Source organism: Sarcophilus harrisii, chromosome 1, assembly GCF_902635505.1.
Source record: "Sarcophilus harrisii chromosome 1, mSarHar1.11, whole genome shotgun sequence".
Classification (NCBI taxonomy): domain Eukaryota; kingdom Metazoa; phylum Chordata; class Mammalia; order Dasyuromorphia; family Dasyuridae; genus Sarcophilus; species Sarcophilus harrisii.
The window spans coordinates 348,744,809-348,768,925 of record NC_045426.1 but is presented as its reverse complement, the minus strand read 5'-3'; the positions used below and the strand labels follow the sequence as shown (position 1 = coordinate 348,768,925).

The 24,117-nt window shown below is 38.5% G+C and overlaps 1 protein-coding gene across 6 annotated transcripts in view; it reads right to left on the bottom strand.

Annotated features, from left to right (window-relative positions):
- PDZD2 (PDZ domain containing 2) overlaps nt 1–24,117 on the bottom strand; it is a 348,056-nt gene that overhangs the window by 188,453 nt on the left and 135,486 nt on the right. Inside the window, exon 1 of one of the 6 annotated variants that reach the window (XM_031945891.1) lies at nt 4,795–4,978. The exons of 3 other annotated variants lie outside the window; for them this stretch is intronic. The gene's annotated coding sequence lies outside the window, so the exon portion shown is untranslated. Of the gene's footprint in view, nt 1–3,360; nt 3,583–4,794; nt 4,979–24,117 lie in introns of those variants that run through there. 2 more of the 6 variants (XM_031945888.1, XM_031945890.1) reach the window with 2 other exon arrangements.

Here is a 24,117-nt window from a genome sequence, read left to right as displayed (position 1 = left end):
GAAAGCAATATGCAAAATGATTTTTTAAATTGTCTTAAATCTGACATTCACTCAAAGTTTTGTTCTTTTTGATGTTTTATGGAAACATCTTGTTTTAGATTGGCAAATTCAATACCCTCAACTTATCTAAAGTTAGTCAACATTCAAACAGCAAGCAAGGAAAGGGAAGAAAAGGAAGCATGGTTTGGTGGAAAGAACACAGAATTTGGAATTAAATGCACCCAAAAAACACTTATCACTATTACCTTAGGTTCAATTGTTGACTCTGTCACTTAACGCCTGGACAAACCACTTAATCTCATGCCCCAGTTCTTTTTCTTAAAAAAATTATTGAATTCCCATGATTAAAAAAAAAAAATAGACATCATCCAGTACAAACTGTTCAAAGTACTTTTTAGCTCTCTAAATATACTTTGCTAGAAGAGTGTGCAAAAGGGCAAATAGTTTCTAACCAGTCCCTAAAATATTTACAAATTAGCAGTGTTTTGGGACCTATTTACCTGCTGATTGCTACAGATAAAACATTAACATACACTTGTAACAGCATGGAATTTCTAATGAAATAAGAATGAAATAAGGTAAAGGAGTGAAATCAATTTTTTACAAATTCTTAATTCCATTTTATTCTGTTGACAGTGGAGTAAGCTCATTTTCTAAATCTATCTTTGCCAGATCCAGTGGATATAATGGTTAGGAGGCAAACAGAACAATGATCATGATTAGCTCCTGCAATAGTGTGTCTTCTAGCTTCTGGAGCTATCCCAAAAGTCAGGGCTTACCATACTTAGAGGGCCATCATTAGCAATAATAAAGATGGTGATTCAGAGAGTAGCACTGAATGTCAGGTCAGGAGCACCACAATCGGGCGCTGGAATGCAGCCAATCTAGCCACTTGTTGCAAACAAAAACTGGGCTGGATGGATAACTATAAGATCCACACAAAAGAAGAGATAATAGCAGAGAAAAATGAAAAAAATATAAGAGTACAGTGAAGGATCAACCTCAAGCAATGCTAATTTAGACTAACTTGAGAACATTAAGTGAATTCAGAGGAATGACAAAACTTTAAAAATGTCCAAGCCCTTTGACCCAGAGATTCTACTGCTAAGTGTATAGCCCAGTGAAGTCAAAGGTACATAGAAAGATCCAATACATATGAAAATATTTATGGTAGCAGTTTTTGAAGAGGCAAAAAAAACTCTGGAATCTAGATGGATCAATTGGAAAATGACTAACCAAGTTATGATATGGGAATATAATGGAATATAATTGAGCCATAATCACAAATAAGACTATAGAAAGGATGTGGGAAAATTTGTACATATGTTGACAAAGTGAAATAAATACAACTAGGAAAACAATAGATAATTACAACAATGTAAAAGAAAAGAGAAAATAAACCAAACAACACTACCGTAAAAAATAATCAACTTTGACTTGAAGAAGAAAATGCAACCCCTTTTTCTTTTTTTGCAGAGATGGGGAACTCAGTCTGAAATACTAGAAATAATATTGAATTTAACTGATGTGTTAGTTTTGCTAAAAAAAAAAAAAAAGTTTTTCTTTTTCCTCTTTCTTTTTTTTTTTTTATTATAAGGATGGTTCTTCAGGTAGAAGAATAGGGGGAAGGAAGGAAATGTAAAAATAACACATTATCAATTTTAAAAACAATAAAAAAAATCTAGAGATAGAGAAACTTTGAAATAGGGGTGATCTTTTTGTGCAAAGCCACCATCTAATCCTTGAGGCCAGAGTGACAGAGTCATAAACAGTCACTGCCAAGCCAAGGACAGCTCCCACAGGCCACACCTGCTCATGTAAATAAGAGCTGTGGTCCACAACAAGCAGCCAAGGAAATTCAACTCAGTTCTCTAATTATATTTAACATTAAGCCCACTCTGAAAATAAATTATTTTCCCCCATTTTTATTTTGCCATTTTCAAGCAAAGAGTTGAATGGGATCTTTAACACCATTCATTCCAGCCCTCTTCCTTTCTCCACCCTCATTCCTCCATTTTACAGATGAAAAGAATAAGGCCAATTTTAATGGTCTTGCAATGAGGAGAGCCATCTGCACCCAAAGAGAGGGCTGTGCGTGTGGATCACAACGTAGCATATTCACTCTGTTATTGTTTGCTTGCGTTTTGTTTTCTTTCTCACTTTTTCCCATTTTGATGTGATTTTTCTTGTTCAGCATAATTGTGAAATATGTATAGAAGAATTGTGCGTGTTTAACATATATTAAATTACTTGCTGTCTAGGGGAAGGAATGGAGGGGAAGGGAGAGAAAAAATTTAGAACACAAGATTTTGTATGAGTGACTATTGAAAATTATCCATGTATATATTTTAAAAATAAAAAGCTTTGATTGAAAAAAAAGAAAAAAATTAAGGCCAAAGAGAGAGTGATTTGTTCATGATCACAGAAGGAGTAAGACATAGAATTGGAACCCATGTTCTCTGATATTGGAGGCACTCATCTTTCCCCTGTACCTCCACTACCTCCTCCAAAGTAGGGACTATGACAATAGAAATGACCTCAGTATCCTTGATTTTACTTCACTTCGTATTGTCAATTCTAAACTTGAACAATGAAAAGGATGTTTTTGAGGGGAAGCACAAAATATCCAAAATCATTGTTGAGTCCTGAAGTAATCTGAGCTTTGGGGCAAACAATGAGGTCCAACCCTGAGTACTTCTTTGTCCCTTAGGCAAAGCCATCAGCCCAATTTCCCAAGCTTCCCCAGCAAAACATCCCTGTAGTCATTTCACAGTCATTTCTAATTCTGCTTTAAAGAAGAAAATCCAAGTGTCTTCAGTCTACACCCCGAATCCCAGTCATTTTCTGACTGTTTCCCAAACCTGGAACAATCCTCTCTCCTTTCTTCCAGGACCTGATACAAAACTAGTTGCACCTGGTTGGCTCCAAACTGAAAAAAGGCTAGGAGCTCTCGCCTGACTCTCCCAGCAACCAGCTGATCCCCGGCAGAGTTAATCCACAGCCTGACATGTCTGTAGTTCATTTAGTATTTGCCAACTTGCTGTAAATCTTAACTCCAGACACCACATACATGTTTAAGAAAAAAAAGAAATAGGGAAAAGAAAATGCACTTGTCATTTAGGCTTGTGAATGAATAACTGGCCTTAGATTCTTCCTTATCTCTATCTTTGTGAAGGCATGTGCTGACACAATTCAACTTGAAGCTGTGTGTTCCATGTGGCTAATGCATCCTGCATTTCCCCTATACCCCCGTGTACTCCCATACACACACACCTGACAACCCTCCACCTTCCATACTCTTTCCTGGGACCACCTCCTCCCCAGCACGCGCACAACACACACACACACACACACCCCTACCTGCTGCCTTAGTCTGACAGGTGAGTGTCTCCTTCCCATGAACAACCACTTGAGAAGAACAGGCCCCAAACTTTATTTTTCTTCTTCCTTTCTCTTTAGCAATTAAAACTCAAGGTTACTCACTATCAAGAAAAATGTGAACCATGCAAGTGAGCTACTCCGGACTTCCTGTCAGCTATCCATGCTTCCAGTGAACACAAGAAAAGATTCTTCGCCAGTCAGTCCCTCCCTCCTTCCACCCTCCTCCTTCACCTCCTGTACTCAGGAGCCCCACCCACAGCACTCAGATCATTTTTCATTTATGACTGCTTCTAGCTAAACTGTGTTCAGTAAGAGAATTAGCCAGCTTTGGCTCAACCAGCTTCTTGGAACCACGCTGCTAATAATTGCTCTAATTCACAGGGAGTGCAGGGGGGGGGAAAAGTACATCCTGGTAGGAAGAACCCATGTTTTTTCCCCCCAGCAAGCATGCTGCAGCGATTCCATCTGCAAAGGACTCCTACCTTGTCAGTTAAGCCAAAAACACCCAGCTGGGACCCTCCTCACTTAGACTAACACCATGATTTAAATTACAAAGTGACTTCATAGACCTTATCTGAGTCTCCACAGAAATTCTGGGCAAAAGATAACTCAAGTATTCTTCCCATTTTACAGATGGGGAAACAGAGGTTCAGTACACTCCCTTTGACAAGCTCTTTGATAAAAGTATTAGAGAATCTTGGAATTGGAAAGAATCTCAGAATCATCTAGTCTAACCTGTGCCCCACTGAGAATCCTTTCTATACTACTGATGAAAACTGACTATCTAGTTTCCAAGTGAGAATCACTACATTCCAAAATAGCCCCTCCTCCCTTTGGACAGTTCTCACTGGCAACTAAACCTAGTTTGAAGCCATTTGTCCCAACACATATAGGAAGCAAAAATGAGAATAGAGAAGGATGTATTTAGTAGATGGAAAGTAGTGAAATGAGACCATGCTGGATTATACAGTAATCACAACCAGGAACGCATAGAAACAGTAAAATTACAACATGATTTTTTTTTCATGCAATCAATTAGCAAAGAAACAAAGAAGAGAATCAATTCTCTCCTTTTTAACAAAAACTATGAGTTTATAGGATTTAAAGCTGGAAGTAATCTCATAAAAAAAAATAACAACAACAACAACAACCAAACAGTCCTTATTTCTCAATCGAAGATACTGAGATCTAAAGAGATTAATTAATTTGTTTAGTCATTTTATCTACACAGACCCAGGAGTTCTAATTGCAAATATTTTGCCTTTTCTCCTACAAATGTTGCTTCATTAACAAAGGCTATTTATTATATCCAGAATCCAAACTTTTTAGGCATTCGTAGAATGTTAGCAGGAATCTTCTAGTCTAACTTCCTAATTTTAAAGATGAAGAAATGAAGGCCTCTCTGAAAGTTACCTCTCTAGGTGTCTTCAGTTCCAACAGCAGCACTGTACTAGCCCATATTGCCTTTTATTGAGCCTAAATTTGTAGTTCATACCACAGACCAGAATGGGCAAAAACAAGCAGTTTCTTTCACTAAGGAGTTTCACTCCCTGCTCAAATGTCAGCAATCACAAAGATAATGCAATTTGACCCTAGAGAACAGTCAGTGACCAAGGAATAGTACATTAAAAAAAAGGGAGGGGGGCTTCCAGAAATCGACATAAACATGCACACACACAAACACACACGTCATCCTGCTTCCATTTAAGCCTGAATGAAAGTAAAAATAGCATAAGCAGAAATTCAAAGGGGGCTTTTCATGTTAATTCAGGGACATGTGCCTCCAAAACTCATGGTTCTTGTCTAGTGCTTACGTAAGTAGAGTAAAGAGTAGTGAAATCAGAGGGAACAGTGGTTTACTCAGGATTAATAAATCCTATTATCAACTGTGCCTATTAGGAACAAAAGACCCATGTTCTTCCACATCTTCATTTAGGTCCTGTTTCCACAACGACCAAAAGAGGGCTTTTTCAACCAATAGTATTTTAAAAAAATTTTTTTTAAACCACACAAACCTATCCAATTTCCCACATCTATTTGATTTTTTTTTTCAATATACCTAGATCTTCTCTTTGAATTTCACTGAAACATTCTGATTCCAAAGTATTCTATGGGGCTTTATTCTTTTAAGTTCTCCTTTTATTTGATGGACATAAGACAAGACTTTCAATGGACCTTATTTATCAGCACTTGCTGAAGCAAGTTGAATCCTCTTCACCAGAGGGCTTGGAATGTCTCATGAGGAGGAAATTCCACAGATTTTCACACCCGCCAAAAATGCAGAATGAATAGACTGAATAAATTACAAGAGTTGTTTTCTTATTTTAGCCCCGTTTCCACTTGCCCAGGTTAACCTAGTTGCCATCCATTTCTCTGAAACCTCAACAGATGTGGGATTCACGTATACAGGGGAACTACCTTGCTCAAAGAGGAGAGAGCTCACGTAACTCAACAGAACTACTTCGTAACTATTAAGTGGAAATCTCAAAGAGGGTATGTGTACAAACCACGTGTACAAAAATATAGACCAAAAGGCAGCATCTTTCTATTGGAATGAATTTGCCCATTGATTGGGGGGTAAGGGGGTGGGTCCACTGGAGGACTGAAAAAATTGTGATGCATGAATGGAATGTAGTATGATAGAACTTGATTGATACAAGAAAATATAAATGTGAAGAATTCAGAGAAATTTGCATCACTTCATGCCAATCCTCATAAGATCTGCATGAACTGATAAAGTATAAAATGAGAACAGGAAAAGCAATTTACAGGGTGACCACAACACTGTACGTGACTGTGATTGAATGACTATGAGAAAATTATTTCACCTGTCTGCTCCAGTTCTCTCTTAGTTGGGTAATAACCAAGACCTTGCGTCATAGAATCATAAGTTTAGCTCTGGAAACAAACTTAAAGATCATTTAGTCCCAAACTCATTTTATAAATGAAGAGATAGAAACTCAAGAGAAGTTGTCACTTGTTCAAATGACTTATCTTCATATATGCAGAATGAATAGACTGAATAAATTATGAGGTTTTTTTTTTCTTTTAGCTCCATTTCCACTTGCCAGGGAAACCTAGTTGCCATCCATTTCTCTGAAACCTCAACAGATGTAGGATTTGCATGTACAGGGGAACCACTTTGCTCAACAAAGAGAAGAACTCATGTAACTCAATAAAGCTACTTGTGACTATTAAGCAGAAATCTCAAAGAGGGTATGTATACAAAAATAAGGACCAAAAGCAGCACTTTCTATTGAAATTACTTTGCCCATTGATAAGTAGAAGAATTGAGGTTTGAACTTTTTTCTCCTGATTCTGTTTCAAGGTCACAGGAGTTTCAAAAGCAGGATCTCCTCAGAAGCAATGTGCTATATTCATGGAGCATAGTATTCCAGGAGTGAAAGCAATCTTAGGCATGATCTCACTCAACAGTTTCTTTTATAGATGAAGAGGCTTCAGTTCAAAGAATTTAAATGCCTTGCCCAGGCCACACAGAAAACAGCAGAGTCAGAACACATACTTGGGTCCTACCTGTTCAGATCCAGTATTCTTTCTACTTTACCAGTCTATGCATTTACATAATAGCTCCACTTTTACTTTTCAAGATAAAAGAGTTTGCTGTGGTAAAAAGAGAACTACATTTGAAGATCCAGGTTCAAATCACCACTCTTCTATTTACTGGGTCACTCCTATGGAATGAGTGGACTGAATTAAACAACCTTTCAAGTTCCTTCCAATTCTAAATCTATCTTCATAAATGTAAAATGTGAGAAAAAATATAAACTCTCCATAAAAAATTCTAGAATGAGAAAGAAATGTGTGCAGTCATTGTCAATGATAAAAAAATAAACCCAACCTCTGGTGATTGTTGCTTTTTGAATCTACTTCAGTTATTGTGATTAAAAGCCCTGCCCCTATCTTGCCTAGAGCAAGGACAAGTCCTAGAAGGGTGAGAATGAACAACCTGACTTCCAGCTCAAACTTCTATGATTCTGATATAGTATTCTAATGTGTAACAGGAAGCCAATGACCTGCACATTATGTATTTAAAGGTACTGGGCAAGGTGAGAGGTAGCGTAGGCAATAAACACATTGCCTCACGCTGGTTATTTGCCTCTCCTTTATTTCCCAAATTTACCAGTAATGATCTGGTGACTCATGCTAAGATTCAGATACAATGATGACTGTTCTGTGAGCAAAGACACAAGAATGGTGAAGATGGTATCCAAAGCATGACAAAGACCTGATAGAGAAACAGGTGAGCAATCATAACCCAAAGTAAGAGAGCTCAGACCTGAGAGCACCAGGAGCCTAAGTTTTCTTCCCAGCTTTGCCTCTGACTCATGTTCTTTAACCTAAAGTAAATCAACCATACAGGCAGCCAGTCTCTTAACCTCATATTTTCTAGCCACAAAAAAGAAAGAAGGCTGCTTGCCATGGGATAACATTCATAAAGTTACTTGGGAGCCTCAGGAGAAAAGACTAAAGTTTCCTTCTCCCTCCCTGACCCCCACCACCCACAGTCAGCAAATAGCCAAAAACAACTCAGGAAATTTTTGAAAAGCAAACAAGGTGCTCAGTTTGTTCCCAGATTTGATGATGGAAGATGATGATAGGCAAAGACATGGGAAACACCCTTTAGGCTTGTGCAAGCAGGGAGAGCTTAGGACTGCAAATTAGGAGATGGGGCTCCTTTCCAAGTCCTGCCATTGACACACAGACACAGACGTGATAAACACTCTTTGGAAAGCACAAGCTGAAAAAGCACCTATGGTCCCTCCAAATCCATGGCCATGTCACTCTTTGTGCAGCATCAGTTTGGTTTGGCAGGGCCCACCTGAAAGGCCTTGGTTTGAAAGATTTTCTAGACCATTCTGGCCCACAATGGTTCATATCTCTTTTCTAAACTCCTGACAGTGCCTTTTGCCCTCAAAAAAGTTAAATTGTTTTATAGGAGCTAAGTTGCCTAAGCTTCCCAAGAAGAGAGTCGACTTTGAGAGAGAAGGGTCTATTTTTGAGGCTTTTTTGCAAAGACTCCTTCATCTAGAGCAGTCTCAGTATACAGTATACAAGTATATATGCTTAAGAAATACTTGAATGAATGGGGAAAACCTAACTGAGAGCACAATGCACTATCTCCTGTTTAATGCACCCAGGTTTTGTTGGTGCCATTGTTACAAGGTTCAGTTGGTGAGTCCCATTACAGTCTTCTCCTTTCGTACCCATCTCACTTCCCGCTCTTTTAGTTTCTCTTCTCAAAGGTCGCTCCTTAGAATTCCTTCCCCTAACTAGGAGCATTGTCTGACTCCTCCCCTCAACCCTGTCCCTCCCCCAGCTCCATGACTTTTCCTATTCTATTTTTTTCTTTCCACAACTTTTATTTAAACTTCTCCTTTGCTTCCTACTATGAATATGAGAAAGACATCCTATTTAGATCTTCCTTTAGTCAAATGCCACATCTCATGAGCTCTGAATGCTCAACTTTTTGGTCAGCTGACCATAGCCAAGATCCATACTACTCAATTTTCTACCAATAATGGTAGAGAGCTGGCCTTGGTTGCAAGATGGCCTGGGTACCAGTGTACTCTTTGATACACACTGGTTGTGTGATCCTGAGAAAGTTGCTCACCTCTTCAGCACTTGTTTTTGCCGTGTATAATGATCTCCTGATTCTGCTCATTTCACTCTGCATCAGTTCATATAAGTTTCTCCAGACCTCTCTGAAATCATCTTGCTTATCATTTCTTATATAACAATAATATTCCATAACTTGTTCAACCACTCTCCAACTGATGGGCATCCAACTCAGTTTCTAGTTTCTTGCCATTACAAAAAGGCTGCCACAAACATTTTTTCACATGTGGGTCCCTTTCCTTTCTTTATGATCTCTTTGGCATATAAGCCCAGTAGACACAAGTTGGGGAGAAACATTGAGAAAATGAGTTTCTTATATGAATGAAATCATCTAGATTTTTTTTTTTTTGAAACAAGCAACCTTCGAGGTTGAAGGAGAAGGAACTAAGAAAATGGTGAGTGGTACACACTGCCTAACCAATTAATATTTGACTTCTCCATACTCCAGCCCCGAATCTGAAGTTGTGAGGCTTAAACTACCCAATGTATAGTTAAGGAATGCTCCTAGACAATGGCAGAAGATGTCAAGGTCAAGTAGGATATAAGGGCTAAATCCTATTTCATTTGAACCCACTTCCAGCCTCAGACCAATAGTCTCTGAATTACTGTTTAATAACAAGACTTGAGTATAGCATGCTTATAAAAGCAACATTTCTTTTTTTTTTCCCCCCTTTTAGGTACACATGGAAAAACAAACCCACTCACAGAACTGATTATCTCAGGAAGAGGGAATTCTAAGTTGGGGGGAACAGGAAGTCTCAGTTATTTACATTTCAGAACTGTACACCTCAGCACAATCCTTGGAAGAACAGGAGTTCAGCCCTCACTGAAATTCCCATTCCTATTATGAGCCTATGGCACACTTAGCTGGCACAGTTTAGGGACAGACTGCCAATTCTTTTACTTGGGGAAAAAAGCTTATAGCCCCCTCACTCTGGTCCTACTGGTGTTACCGTTCACTTTTCATAGGCATGCATGAGTTCATTTTTCTAATTCAGGCCCCATGAGAAGAGAATTTGCTTTTGGGAATCCTACCATGAAACATAAAATTCTAAATATCAGGCTTTAATTCCTGGTGCTAATTCATATCCAACTGGCTGATGAGGACAGGAGCATAAATGAATGATAAAGTCCTTATTAAGTATTTAGTATGGACCAGGTACTGTGTTAAATTTGGGTCTCTCAAAAAAAGTTAATATTCTAATGGAGAAAACAACATTTTATGGAGAACTAGAAGACAGAACATGGTTTAAAAGTAGGTAGAAAGTGATACAGAAGTTTTAGTTCTTGGCAAGGTGAGGCAAAAGCTCACCTATATAAGCCAGGAACCCAAGAGCTCATTCCATTGGGAAAAGCTCCAAGTTAATGTCTTGTATGGAAGCAATATGGACTGAGAATAGCAAATAATTAAAAACCCAAGAGAAACCCCCAAACAGTAGCACAAGAAAGAAAACAGTCAATGAAATAAGACTTGCAAGAAATATAGACCCAGATAGACAAAGAGTTATGCTTTGTAGCTTAACCAGCTACCCATTCTTGTAGGAACATGGCAAAAAAAAAAAAAAAAAAATGCCCCAAAGAGATGTTGTGGACAAAGGGAGCCAGAAGATTCAAAGAGCAAATGAATTCCTATTCAAACTAAGCATGGTCATGTCATCTTCCCTACTGGTGTTATTAGAAATGGAAAAGCAGAAATTGTGTTTGACTTAATCATTTACAAATGTAACCGAATTTGATAATGGTTTCTCACTTATAGTCTATGGATTCAACTGATTCTAGATACTATGGGTAATTTCAAGGCAAGCTCTGCCAGTCCTTAGCCCTGAGCTCTAGTGCCATTTTTTAAAATGCAATTTTATTTTATCTTCAGTTCCAAATCCTCTCTTTCCCACCACTTCTCCCACCCAAATAGAAAGCAAGAAAAACAAAACCCATTACAAAGGCATATACTCAAGCAAAACAAATTAGTCATGTCCATATTAACCATCTCCCTTTTCCTCATAATTGGAAAAAAAAAAAAGAGGAATGCTTCAGCCTGCAATCTATTAATTCCATAAGTTCATCACCTCTCTAGATGGAGGCAAGTAAAATGGTTCATGACAAGTCCTCTGGTATTATGGCTGGTTTAGTGTGCTGATCAGAGTTTCTAAGGCTTTTCAAAATTGTTTGCCTTTATAATATTGTTTTCTATTTCACTACTTTCACTCATGATCAGTTTGTACAAGTCTTCCCAGGTTCCTCTGAAACCATCCCCTTCATCACTTCTTACTGCACAATAATATTCCATCACCTTTATATACCATAACTTGTTTAGTCATTCCTCAATTGATGGATAATCTTTCAATTTTTGATTCTTTACCACCATGAAAAGAACTGGCATAAATATTTGTGTACATGAGGTCCTTTTATTATGATCTCATTGGGGTATAGACCTAAGTATCATTGAGTCAAAGAGTATACACAACTTAATAGCTTTTTGGCATAGTTCCAAATTATCTAACATCATTGTTGAAGGAAAACTTTCTTCAGGGTTCATAAATGTTTGTACATGCTAAAGAAGGCATTTAGAATACAATAGATGTAAAACTAACATCAAGCCCTCTGGATCTGTTTCTTAGCTATTTCCAAATACCAGCATTGTAGGGTACTATTTTCCCATAAACACAAAGAGCAAGTAATTCATTCTCCTCATTAGAAATCTTGAAGGATTCAGCTTTCATTTCTTTCTTTGTTTCCATTAATTAATTTCTGGATCTTTAGTTTTTCCAAATAAAATGAGACAGACATATAGAGAGACAAAGAGAGAAACACATTGGGGGAAAAAAAGGCAAAGAATTACAGAGAGTGAAAATATTATCATTTGCTACCTGTGTGACCTTGGAAAGTCAAATAACATCAGTTTCTTCATCTCAAAAATGAGAGTTGGATTAGATGATCTTTTAGAACCCTTCTAACCAAAATCTATTGCACTTTTGCCAACTTTTTAAATAATGATAGTAAAAATAGCAAGTAGCATTTATATATAGCTTTTTTATTTTCAAAACATATGCAAGGATAATTTTTCAGCATTGACTCTTGCAAAACCTTGTGTTCCAAATTTCTCCCCTTTCCCCCACCCTCATGTTAAAAAAAATATGTGTCAAATCCAATATGTGTCTACTTATTTATGCAATTACCTTGATGTACAAGAAAGATTAGATCAAGAAGGAAAAAAATGAGAAAAACAAAATGCAAGCAAACAACAAAAAAAAGAGTGAAAATACTATGTTGTGATCCACACTCAGTTCCCACAGTTCTTTGGGTGTAGATGGTTCTTTTAATCACAAGATCATCGGAACTGGCCTGAATCATCTCATTGTTGAAGAGAGCCACGTCCATCAGAATTGATCATCATATATTCTTTTGCTGTGTATAATGATCTCCTGGTTCTGCTCATTTCACTCTGCATCAGTTCATATAAGTTTCTCCAGACCTCTCTGAAATCATCTTGCTTATTGTTTTTTATAGAACAATAATATTCCATAACTTGTTCAGCCATTCTCCAATTGGTGGGCATTCCTTCAGTTTCCAGTTTCTAGCCACTATGAAAAGGGCTGCCACATTCTTGCACATACAGGTCCCTTTACTTTCTTTAAAATCTCTTTGGGATATAAGCCCAGTAGTACACTACTGAGTCAAAGAATATGCACAGTTTGATAACTTTTTTGAGCATTGTTCCAATTTGCTCTCCAGAATGGTTGGATTCGTTCACAGTTAAACCATCAATGCACCAGTATCCCAGTTTTCCCACATCCCCTCCAACATTCTGCATTATCTTTTCCTGTCATCCTAGCCAATCTGAGAAATGTACAGTGGTATCTCAGAGTCATCTTAATTTGCATTTCTCTGATCAATAGTGACTTAGAGCATCTTTTCATATGGCTAGAAATGGTTTCAGTTTCTTCATCTAAAATTGTCTGTTCATATCCTTTGAACATTTATCAACTGGAGAATAGCTTGAATTCTTATAAATTTGAGTCAACTTTCTACATATTTTAGAAATTTATCAGAACCCTTGAATGTAAAAATTTTCACCAGTTTATTCCTTCTCTTCTAATCTTGTCTGCATTGGTTTTGTTTGTACAAAAACTTTTAAATTTAAAATAATCACAATTATCTATTTTGCGATCAATAATGATCTCCAGTTCTTTGACCACAAATTTCTTCCTTCTCCACAAATCTGAGAAGTAAACTATCCTTTGTTTTTTCTTCTAATTTGCCCACTTTTTGGTATACGGTGTATACCGTTAAGGTTTGAGAAGCTCTTTACTTATGTCATTTCATTTGATCTTCAACCCTGGAAAATAGGGTCTATTATTACCCCCTCTTTATAGAGGAGGAAATTGAGGTAGATAGACTAAGTGATTTGCCTAGGATCACACACCTAGCAAGGTCTGAGGTTGGATCTGACCTCAGGTTTTCCTCCAAGACCAGCACTCTATAACCGGCACCACCTAGCTGTCTTCTTGTTGGAGTTGATCTAAACTTTAGTTGGCTAGTTCACAGAGAAGATACACACCATCATCACAAGGTTCACAGTCTAAGCATTGCCAGTTTTAGAGGAAGGACTTCTCAGAGTTTATTCTCCACTGACAGAGTCTTCTATTATGGTATAGTAATAAACACTCTTGACAGGAACTGGAAATGCCATCCCAAGTCCTATTTCTTTACCTACCCTGTTCTTGTAACCCAGTGAAGGAAACTTTGAAGTATGATTAAAATCTCAGACTGAGATTATAAGTGATAAGCCCAATCAGAGCACTGTCCACCCTCTCCACACCGACCCAATCCTTACTCTTCCAGCCCTCCTGGGTCAGTCTCATTGCCACTCCTTGATGAAGGGAAATTATCAAAGTGTACCCATCTGTCGATGCTCAGCTCAGAAGTCAAGGCAACTAACTCTATGTGATCAGTACTAAACATCAACAGCCTGGCAAGGTCAGTCACGGGGTGTAGCAGGAATACAAGAGTCTGACTTTGGTCAGACAGTCAGATCTGGAAAAATGATTTTCTCTCACTGTCAGAGCTGAGGGAGCTGGAAGCACCAATGCAGACAGAGCAATGCGTGAAACCAAAGGGAGGGTCAAGGGAGAGAGCTTCTAGCCACCAGCTTGTGGCACTTAGCCCTCTTCAGCAACACTGACTTCCTGAAAATAAAGCTCTATTTATCGCCTTAAACTTAGGAAAACCAGAGGAAGGCAATAAGATCACAAAGAGTGGGGAATAAAACATGGGAAAATCATAATAAAATAGTAAATATAGTAAATAAAATAATAAAATAATCTCTAAAAAAACAGATTGATAGATTTAAGAAAGGTGGGAATCTCGCAGGTCATATAGGCCAAACTCTCTCATTGTACATCAGATAAGGCATTGAGGTGGTATCATGGTGCCAGGCCCAGAAGTGGGAAGACTCATTTTCCTGACTCAAATCTTGCCTCAGACATTTATAGCTGGGTGACTGGACAAGTCGCGTAAACTCATTTACCTGTTTTATCATCTGTAAGATGATCTAGAGAAAGAAATGGCAAAGTACTCCAGTATCTTTGCCAAGAAAACCCCAAATAGGATCATGGAGAGTTGGGTATGAATGGAAATGATTGAACAATCAGTCTTAGAGGGGTTAAGTGACTTGCTGAGAAATCACACAGGTGCCTACTTCAGAATTCAAATCCAGATCCTTTAAATCCCAATGCAACACTTAATGCTGAATCACCAAATCACACTGGTCTGTCATGTCATGGTGCCCTGGCAACCAGGGAAACATATGAAATGTGACCAGCCCACTCTACATGGTCTTTTTTTGTTTGTTTGTTTTGTTTGTTTGTTTTTGTTTAAATTTTTTTTCTTTATTAAAGCTTTTTATTTTTCAAAACATATGTATGGACAATTCTTCAACATTAGCCTTTGCAAAACCTTGTATAATTCCCCCCCCCCCTTTCCTTCCCTAGATGTTAAGTAATCCAATATATATTAAACCTGGTAGAAATATATGTTAAATCCAATATATGCACACATATTTATATAATTATCATGCCATACAAGAAAATCAAACCAGAAAAAAAAAGACGCAAAATAAAATGCAAGTAAACAACAAAAAGAGTGAAAATGTATGTTGTGAACTCAGTTCCTACAGTCCTCTCTCTGAATGTAAATGGCTCTTTACTGCTACTGGTTGAATTGGAACTGAGTTGAATTATCTCCTTTCAACATGGTCTTGAAGTGGCGGCTGTCATACAAACATTGGATGGTGGAATCTTTTTCTGCTCTAAGCAGATGATTTGTGCTGCCCAATCAAAATAGAAGTCAGCCAAATGCATTATTCCTCTGAGAGGGAGGGTGGGGCAGAAGAAAGAGTGCTGGATTTGGAGCCAGAAGGTCCAAGTTAAAATGCTGGTCCAAGGCCATATAATCTCAGGCAAGTCTCTTTCCCAGTGGGACAGTTCTGTATTTTGAAAACATAGGTTGGGGGGCAGGGCGGTGAGTGTAGGGACTTATAAAATAAGGTCTTTTCCAATACTAAATTCTATGACCCTGTAAAGTTTAATTGAGGAGGAGAAAAAGCATCTAGATGGCTCAGTGAATAAAGTGCTGGAATCAGGAAGCTCTGAATTTAAATTTAACCTGAAATTCACTCACTAGCTATGTAATCTTGGGCAAGTCATTTAACAAAATTTGCCTCGATTTCCTCATCTAAAAACAAGCTAGACAAGTAAATAACAAACCCACTCCAGTTTCTTTGCCAGGGAAATTCTAAATGGGCTCACAAAGAATCAGACATGACTGAAATGATACAACAACAACAAAAAAAGAGAAAAATCCTACAACATCTTTGTTTTTTCTTTTCTTCCTTCTTTTCTCTTTTTTTTTTTTTTTTTTTTTTTTTTTTTGTTTTGTTTTGTTTTTAATAGAGGAGCTTCAATTTGTATTTGGTAAAAGCTTGAAAAAGAACTTATAGTTCAATTTACCTCATAGTAATAACACCTATCCAGTTAGCACTCAGTAAGTACTTAATAAATGCTCATTCATTCATCTTAGAAACACTTTCTCCAGTGAGATCATTTCCCTTCAATGCTTATGAGATGAATTCTAGCTGGCCAGGGTTAGTCACTGAAGGCTTAACAGAGAAGGGAGGACTGGATTTAGATTAGAAGAATAGAGGCAGGATCTAAAACAATCATGGCCTGGAGTTATCTTAACTTGGGATAGTACACCACTTTTGACAAATTAGGGGGAGCCTGGGAGCTAGAAAATTTAAACTAGGTGTGAAACAAAAACAAAAACCCGGGCCCTTGCCAAGGAAAAAAATGTGTAACTGTGGCACTTTGCTTTATCAGGCTACAGAAATTCAGTCCTGGGCATATTATTGCACTCCAAGAGAAATTTAACAAATCATTGTGACCAGGATCTAAAAAAGTGAATGTGATCTCAGGTTGCTTTAATGTGTGTAATACTAAAAAATGGAGAAGATGATGGTCTTGCTTGTTTTCTTGTTTTCTCCCCCATCCAGATGATACCTGGAATCTTCAGTTTTGATTGCCACATTTTAGAAAGAACTTCGACAAGATAGATGGTATTTATTGTTTTGCAAACCTTAAGTACTATGTAAACATTAGTTAACAGCAATAATAATATGTTACAGAAAGAATTTTCTTTAAAAGTTCATACTTGGAGATGAACATAGATAATTCAAAGAAATGGTGGACATTATTGTTGCCTACCAAAATTTAGGGTCTGCCAGACACAATCTGGAAGTTAGAATTATATATCAGAAGGTTGCTAGCTTTATAAACCAAAGACAAATTTTCCATACTATGAAAACATATCTCAAAAGATTCTTGAGAATTCAACAAATAAATTCTGAGGACTGGCCTCAGAACTTTATCACAGACAGAACTGTTGCCCACAATCAGCTGCACATAGCACTGCTCCATAAAAATTTTAGAATAATGTTTTTAGCAGACGTTACCATACCAAATGTTCATAATCCCTCAAGCTATGTGGAATAAAAAGCTTTTAAAATAGCCAGAGAATGAAAGGCAGCTAATTGGCACATTGGTTAGAGTACCAGGGCTGGAGTCAGAAACACCTGAATTCAAATCCAACCTCAGACATTTAATAGCTGTGTGAATATGGACAAGTCACTTAACCTTGTTTGCCTCAGTTTCCTCATTTGTAAAAGGAGCTGGAGAAGGAAATGACAAACCATTCCAGTATTTCTGCTATGAAATCCCAAAAGAGAGACAATTTAAAAAAGACAATGGAGGAAGAAAGTAAAATTACTTGAAAACAGGACATGGTCTATATTAGTGGTTCTCAAACTCTTTTTCTCAGTATCTTTATGGTATTAACAACTATTGAGAATATGTCCAAAGAGTTTTTGTTTATATGGGTTATATAACATATTTATCATAAATAGAAAAAAAACTAATTTTGAATTTCTAGACCCTCTGAAAGGATTTCAGAGACCCTCCAGGATTCACTGCACCACACTTTGAGAACCACTGGATATCATTCCATCTCCCTGACTATTAGAGTTTACCTGAAGATGTTTTCAGAGAGCCTACAGAAAAAAAAATTATATCCTAGCACATTTATTTGCTTACAAGGAACCGTTATATTATCTACTTTTTCAATAGTCCACAGAATATTACAGACAAAATAAGAAAAACAGGATGGAAACTTGCCCCAAACATTTCTATCTTCTTTTCATCAAAAGAGATGAGAATAGATGAAGATCCCCATGTCGTCTAATCCATTCCTGTTCAGCTAAGATTGGAGCAGATTTCTTCCAACATAATTATGAACTCAAGACTTTGATTCTTCATCCAGGGGAAGATAACCAAGAGGGTGAAGGGAATTGAAGCCAAGCCTCACAAGAACTGGTTGAAGAAATTAGGGATGTTTAGTTTGGAGAAGAGGAGATGAAAGTGGGAGAGGGATATAATAACTACCACGTGAAAAAGGAATCTTATTTATTCTGTTTAGTCCCAGAATAGAGAAAGAGGAATGAAGGGGGAAAGTTGCTGGGCTAGATTTAGGCTAAATGTAAGAAAACAACAACTAATTTAGCTGCCGCCAAATAGAATTGTCTACCACAGGAGGTAGTGAATCGCCCATTACTGGAGAAGAAGGCTGTACACATCAGGGATGTTGAGGGGGAAGCCATGCTTATGTATAAGTTTAACTGGGTAACCCTGAGTCATTGATAAATGACTTGTCTGTATTTGGTGCCTCAAAGATTCTGTGATGTGGGAGAAAAGTCTAGAGAAAAACTTTCTGAGTTAATGATAAAAACTCACATTTGTATAGATGGCTTATAACCTTTTCAAAATGTTTTATATACTTTATCTCATTTGTTCCTCTCATACCCCTTTCAAATTCCACCTGTTATTATCTCCATTACAGATGGGGAAGCAGAGTCTGAAAGGTGTTAAGTGATCGGCCATTAGTATTAAGTAGGTGAGTTTTGAAACAGTCTGATTTGTTCATCCTTTGTTCCTGAAGAGGACCAATGACTGCAAGGGTAACTTGCCTTGCAGGTGAATTAAATTTACATGAGGCAGTTACACAAAGGCATCGGTCTCATTCTCTCTTCCAGAACACATCCAGTGGCAAGACAAAAGTCAAGATGACTGACTTGCTAAGTCAGTCTTGCCAAGATGACTGGCAATGACCTAGGATGCAATGAATATCTAACCAAAATCTAAGCACTTCAAAGTGCCTGCCTTCAGCCACCTCCGCATGAATTGTTCCCACGGTCCATTCCGCAGGGAGAATACCATCACTTATTTGGGATAGACATCCCGCTAACTCACCCATAAGTGTGAGACCTGTTGGTTACCCTCAACCTGGTTATCCTCAACCTGAGTAAGCCCATTTTGGTTTTACTATGGTGTGGCCACTGCTCATGCTACTTATTACACCATACTGTATTTCTAGAGATAATGTAGAAGGGGCAGGTAAGTGGTGCAGTGGAAAGAGCAATGGCCGTGGAATCAGGAGGATCTGAGTTCAAGTCTGGTCTCAGATATTTACTAGTTGTGTGATCCTGGGCAAGTCACCTAACCCTAAATGCCTTCCCCCTCCCCCCCCAAAAAAAATTAGTATTCTGAATAAGTAACTTTTACATGGTGTCCTTCAGTATCAAACCATACTCTTCATTATATTAATACTCTGCCTCTTTTTAATGCCATCTTCTCGACAGTCCTGCTTTCTTTCCCCCCCTCTTCTCTGTCTATGCCTTAGGCTGCTCAGTCCTACTATTAGCACAGCATCAAAAACTCCGTACCTCAACTGTAACTTCAGGACTTAAACACATGCCTCCTTCCCTTCTCTTCCTTCTATCCCATAACCTGCTAATGGTCCAGTTTGATTAAAAAAGGCTCCCTTTTTTTCCTGGTTTAATTGAGGAAAGGGAGAAAGGATAAAGAAAAGAGGGCAAATAAATGACAGCTAGTAACATAACTAGATTCAGAATTTGTCCTTTCAATCTTTGCCTCCGAGAAGCTTCACTTAGAATCAGATAAGGCTGTGGCAGGAGGAATTCTGGTCCTGCAAGCCAAGTATTCAATAGCACCACAGAGGAAGTTATATCCTACATGGAAGTCGCTTTCTATGAACCACAAAACAATTAGCTATTTGTTTTCTCCCTTTTCCCACAAGAAGAATTTCTCTTAATAACTGGGGAGAGGTTTCCCACGGACGTGAACAAACGGTGACTTCCAGAGATCTAAAATTATCTGAAATATTATAAAAACACAGATATAAGAAAGGGTTCAGGTAGACTATAACAAAAGAAAGGTTGAAATGCTCAGTGATGGTGTACAGGGCAAGAGAGATCCAGCAACTAAAAAAGAGAGCCACTGAATGACAGGACAAAACCCAGTCATTGAAATTCTAGGAACTGAAGATTTATAATTATTTAGAGAAATAAAGTCAAACACTGAAAAACTAGGAATGAGCATTTGGATAAGAAAATTCAGACACCAAATAAAATAGAAGTCAAAGTACTAAGGATGTTGCTGCTGCTACTGATGACAGTGAGACATAGTAGTAATAGACAAAACCACACCTAGGATGAGGTAATCAGGACTTTGTTCCAGTGCAGCAAAATTAGGGGGCACTGATGACACTTCTGCTCTTTGTGCAATTAGCAATATAGGGAAAAACAACCAATATTGGCACAAAGGAAGGAAATAAAGAGTTAGAATAGGGAGCAAACAGATGTTTACTTCCCCCTCCTATCATAGATGAGTTCCACTTCTCCTGTCCTAATAGCTACCTCAGGGCATCCTAGGGTCTCTACCTATCTAAATTTATGTTTAAAAGTAAATTTGGGGGTACATGTTGTGCTGTTTGCCCAGATGCCAAATTTGCCAGTTATACTTCTGTTTATAAGACAAACAATGCACAAGGCCAAGTGCACTCCTGGAGGGCAATACTTATGTCACTGTTAAAGGGTTGCAGGGAAAGCTACTGGTTGCCATGTTCTAGGCCAGTTTTAGATTCCAATAACAAATATTAATTTCTGAAAAATGACCTCTCTCCCTCCTATTTCTTGCTTTAGAGAATGCTTTATTCCCCACCTTTGTTTGCTTGCCTTTTAATTTCACTCTTTGTTGTCAAGGTGCCATCAGCTCAGCAAAAACCAATAGCCAAGTCCTCAGTGGTTTTTCTGGTTCCCAGATTCTGCCAGCTTAATTTAAAATGACAAAGGGGAGGTCAGGAACACAAAACAAAATATTCAAGGGCCACAGTGTGTCACAAAGAAGGCCAATTCTCAGCACGGTCCATTTCCCAGCAGGGCTCCCAGCCAGGCTAGCCACTGCTGACTGCCATCTCCTTGAAATCATTCCCATTATGATGGAAGGCTGTTTTCACATCTGAGCAAGTCACGCCATGGTCACCAAGGGTAAGCAGGGGTAGAAAAGTCATTTAGCAAACAGCCTGGTGTCTCTCAGCTGCTTGCCACCAAAAAGAATGGAATCATTCTCTTTCTTCAAAGAACCTTGAATTCCATCCCCTCATTTATCTTCTGAAATATGCTGCCAGCCCAGAAGGAGTCAGGTATCATTTGATTCCATTTTTTAAGAAGATGAACTCCTACTTATCCAATGTCTCCTTCCCGGTCTCCTTCCTGGTCTCTTTAAGTAGCTCACCACCTTCTATCTTCCAAGAATCTGCCCTGGCTTTTCCCTCTAAACCAGTTTTGGTATCATGGACACCTTTGGCCATGTGGTGAAGCAAGGGATCCTTTTGCAGAGTGAGGCTTTCAAATAATTGAAGGAAATGCTAAATTTCCATGAAAGATTAGTGCAAATCAAGATGTAATGTTTTTTCCCATTCAATTTTAGAGATCCCTTGAAATCTATCTATCAAGGGCCTCTTTGAGGTAGTGGACTCAGGGGCACTCAGACACTGGAGTCCTGATCACACCTCCTCCAGGAAGTCTTTTCTGATTTCTTTGGGCAGGAACTATCTTCTTCCTCAAACCTCACACAGAACTTTGTGTTATAACTCTTCAAATCTCTCAACATCTGTGCTTTCTCCCTCCATTAGAATGTGAGTTCTTTTAGAGCAGGGACTATATTACTTTCCCTACTTGGAGATCCAGCATTTAACATAGCACTTTGCATATACAGTAAGTGCTCAATAAATCCTTTATTGAATAATTCAACACTATTCCAAAATCGTTCATGATATCTATATATGGGTTTTCCTAGACTCTAAGCTCTATGAGGAAAGGAAGTTACCTAAATTCCTAATCTCTCCCAGCACTTAGCAGAATGCTCTGCAAACAGTAGGTACTTAATAAGTGTACATTTCGTGTCCTTGTATTTATTAAATATTTTGCAGAAAATGTGTGGAGGCATAATTTTATGTCACTGGCATGCTTAGCTAATCTGTAATCATCCTAAATGCTGCAGAGGCAGATGGTAGATAAAATATTGAGCCTAGAATCAGGAAGACCTGAGTGAGAATTTGGTTTCAGACACTTTTTGTCAACTCTATCTGCCTTATTCCTCTTTAACTACAATACAATATAGTACCTATCTTGCAAGGTTGTTGTGAGGATCAAATGACATAGCTGTTGTAAAATGAACTTAAACCAGTTCCTGGCATGCACTAGGGGCTACATAAATGCTTATTCCTTTCTCTCCTCTCCCTCCCTTCCCTTCCTTAAAGCAAATTAGCTGTATTATCTAAAGTCTAATATTCTAACCCTAATAATTCTTCATAAGATATCATGCACCTTATGGACATCAGTAAATACTGACCTTGATGGACACCTCAGACCAGAATGATACTTCATATTCAAGGAAACGGATGGATCCTCACCCCTACTTGCTCACCACTCCCCTACCATCTCTCCCCCATGCCGCCCCAAAGGCATCTGGACCTGCGATTTGTCTCTCTGGCTATGCAGGAATGTTTTCTCTCACCTGTGCCCTCTGGGCTTTTATTCTTCCACTAATGTTTTCTGCATTTGCACTTAGGCCTGGGCTCTTGTGCCAAAGAGTAAGAGATTGTGAATCCCCAGTGGCTCTGGTAGAACATAAAGTCTGACTGAATGAGCATAGTCTTGCAAAAGTCACATTCAAAATGGAGACTGCCAAGGCAATATGGTTGAAAGGTAACAGATGGTGTAATCCCACAATAACATGGCCCACAGGCCATGCTTGCTGGGCTGGAATAATAGAGGATCTATGGAGGTATAGAGTGTACAGCTGCAGATGCTGACCTACTGTTCAGTATGATTCAGGTGAGCAGAGGAACTTTTAGGACTAATGCCAATGGCAACTAGTGAGGAGAGAAAATATACACATATGAGAAGTCTCTACATGTGTCTGTCTGTCTCTAGGTTTGTCTGTCTGTTTGACTTGCTCCCTTTTCCCCCTCTCTCTGTTTTTCTTCTTCTCCCCTTACCGCTCTCCTTCTCTAGTCCTTTTCTTCCCTCTCTCCATCCTCTTTTCTTCCCATTCTGTTCCCTTTCCTCTTTCTTCCTTCTCTCCTCTCCTTTCTCTTCCCTCTACCCTTTCTCTTTTCTTTTTCTCTCCATTTCCTCTTTCTTTCTCTTTTCTTCCCTCTCTCCAGTCATCCTCTTTTCCTCCCTTTCTTCTCTCTTTCTCTCATTTTCTTCCCTTTCTTTTACTTATCTCCTCTCCTCCTTTTCCTCCTTCTTTCTCCCTTTTTTCTCTCTTCCTCCTCTCCTCTTTCTCTCTTCCCTCTATCCCCTCCTTCTTTCTCTCCCCCATTTCTTCTTTCTCTTCTTTTGATTCCCTCTCCCCTCCTCCTTCTTTCTTTTCTTCCCTTTCTCTTCTCTTTCCTCTTTCTCCCACTCTTTCCTCTCTCTCAACTTCCCCCTACTTCTCTCCCTCCCACCTTCTCTCCCAATGGGCTATGACAATATGACTCCTCTAACCCCAAGGAGACCAAAACATCTTATCTCCTCCATCCAGATAACATGACTTCTACATATGGTAATATCCCTAAGGACAGCATGGAATATTGGAACTTGAAGTCAGGAAGCCTGAATTCAAATCCCACCTTTAATACTTACTAACTGTGTGACTTCTCTGAGTCTGTTTTCTCATCTATAAATAAGTGGGAGAGACTAGATGTCCAACACCTCCACCCACCCCAGTCTTCCAGCTTTACATCTATGATTCTGTGATCTCTAATACCAGACATCAAGACCACAGCCCAAACAAGGTCCCACCCCAATTATCCTGCTAATGAAAATCTTCTCTGCCCCTTTCCTCACCCTCCCCCACTCTCCCTAGTAGAGATTGTAAGGGCTTTGCACTTTGTAAGTGCAACACTCTCCATCTGGAAAATGCCTAGGGAACGCAAGAAAATAAATGGGAAAAAGCTCTTGCAATTTTCTTTCCAGCATCAATTAAAAAGCAGTTGTCTGCCTCTATGGATTCAACCATCAGACTTGACAAGCTTTTGTGACCAATAAAATAACACACACACAAACCCACATACATCCCAACCCCAACCTATCCCCTCTTCCTACTTTAAGATGCTATTTTGCTCTCTGCCAAATGGACC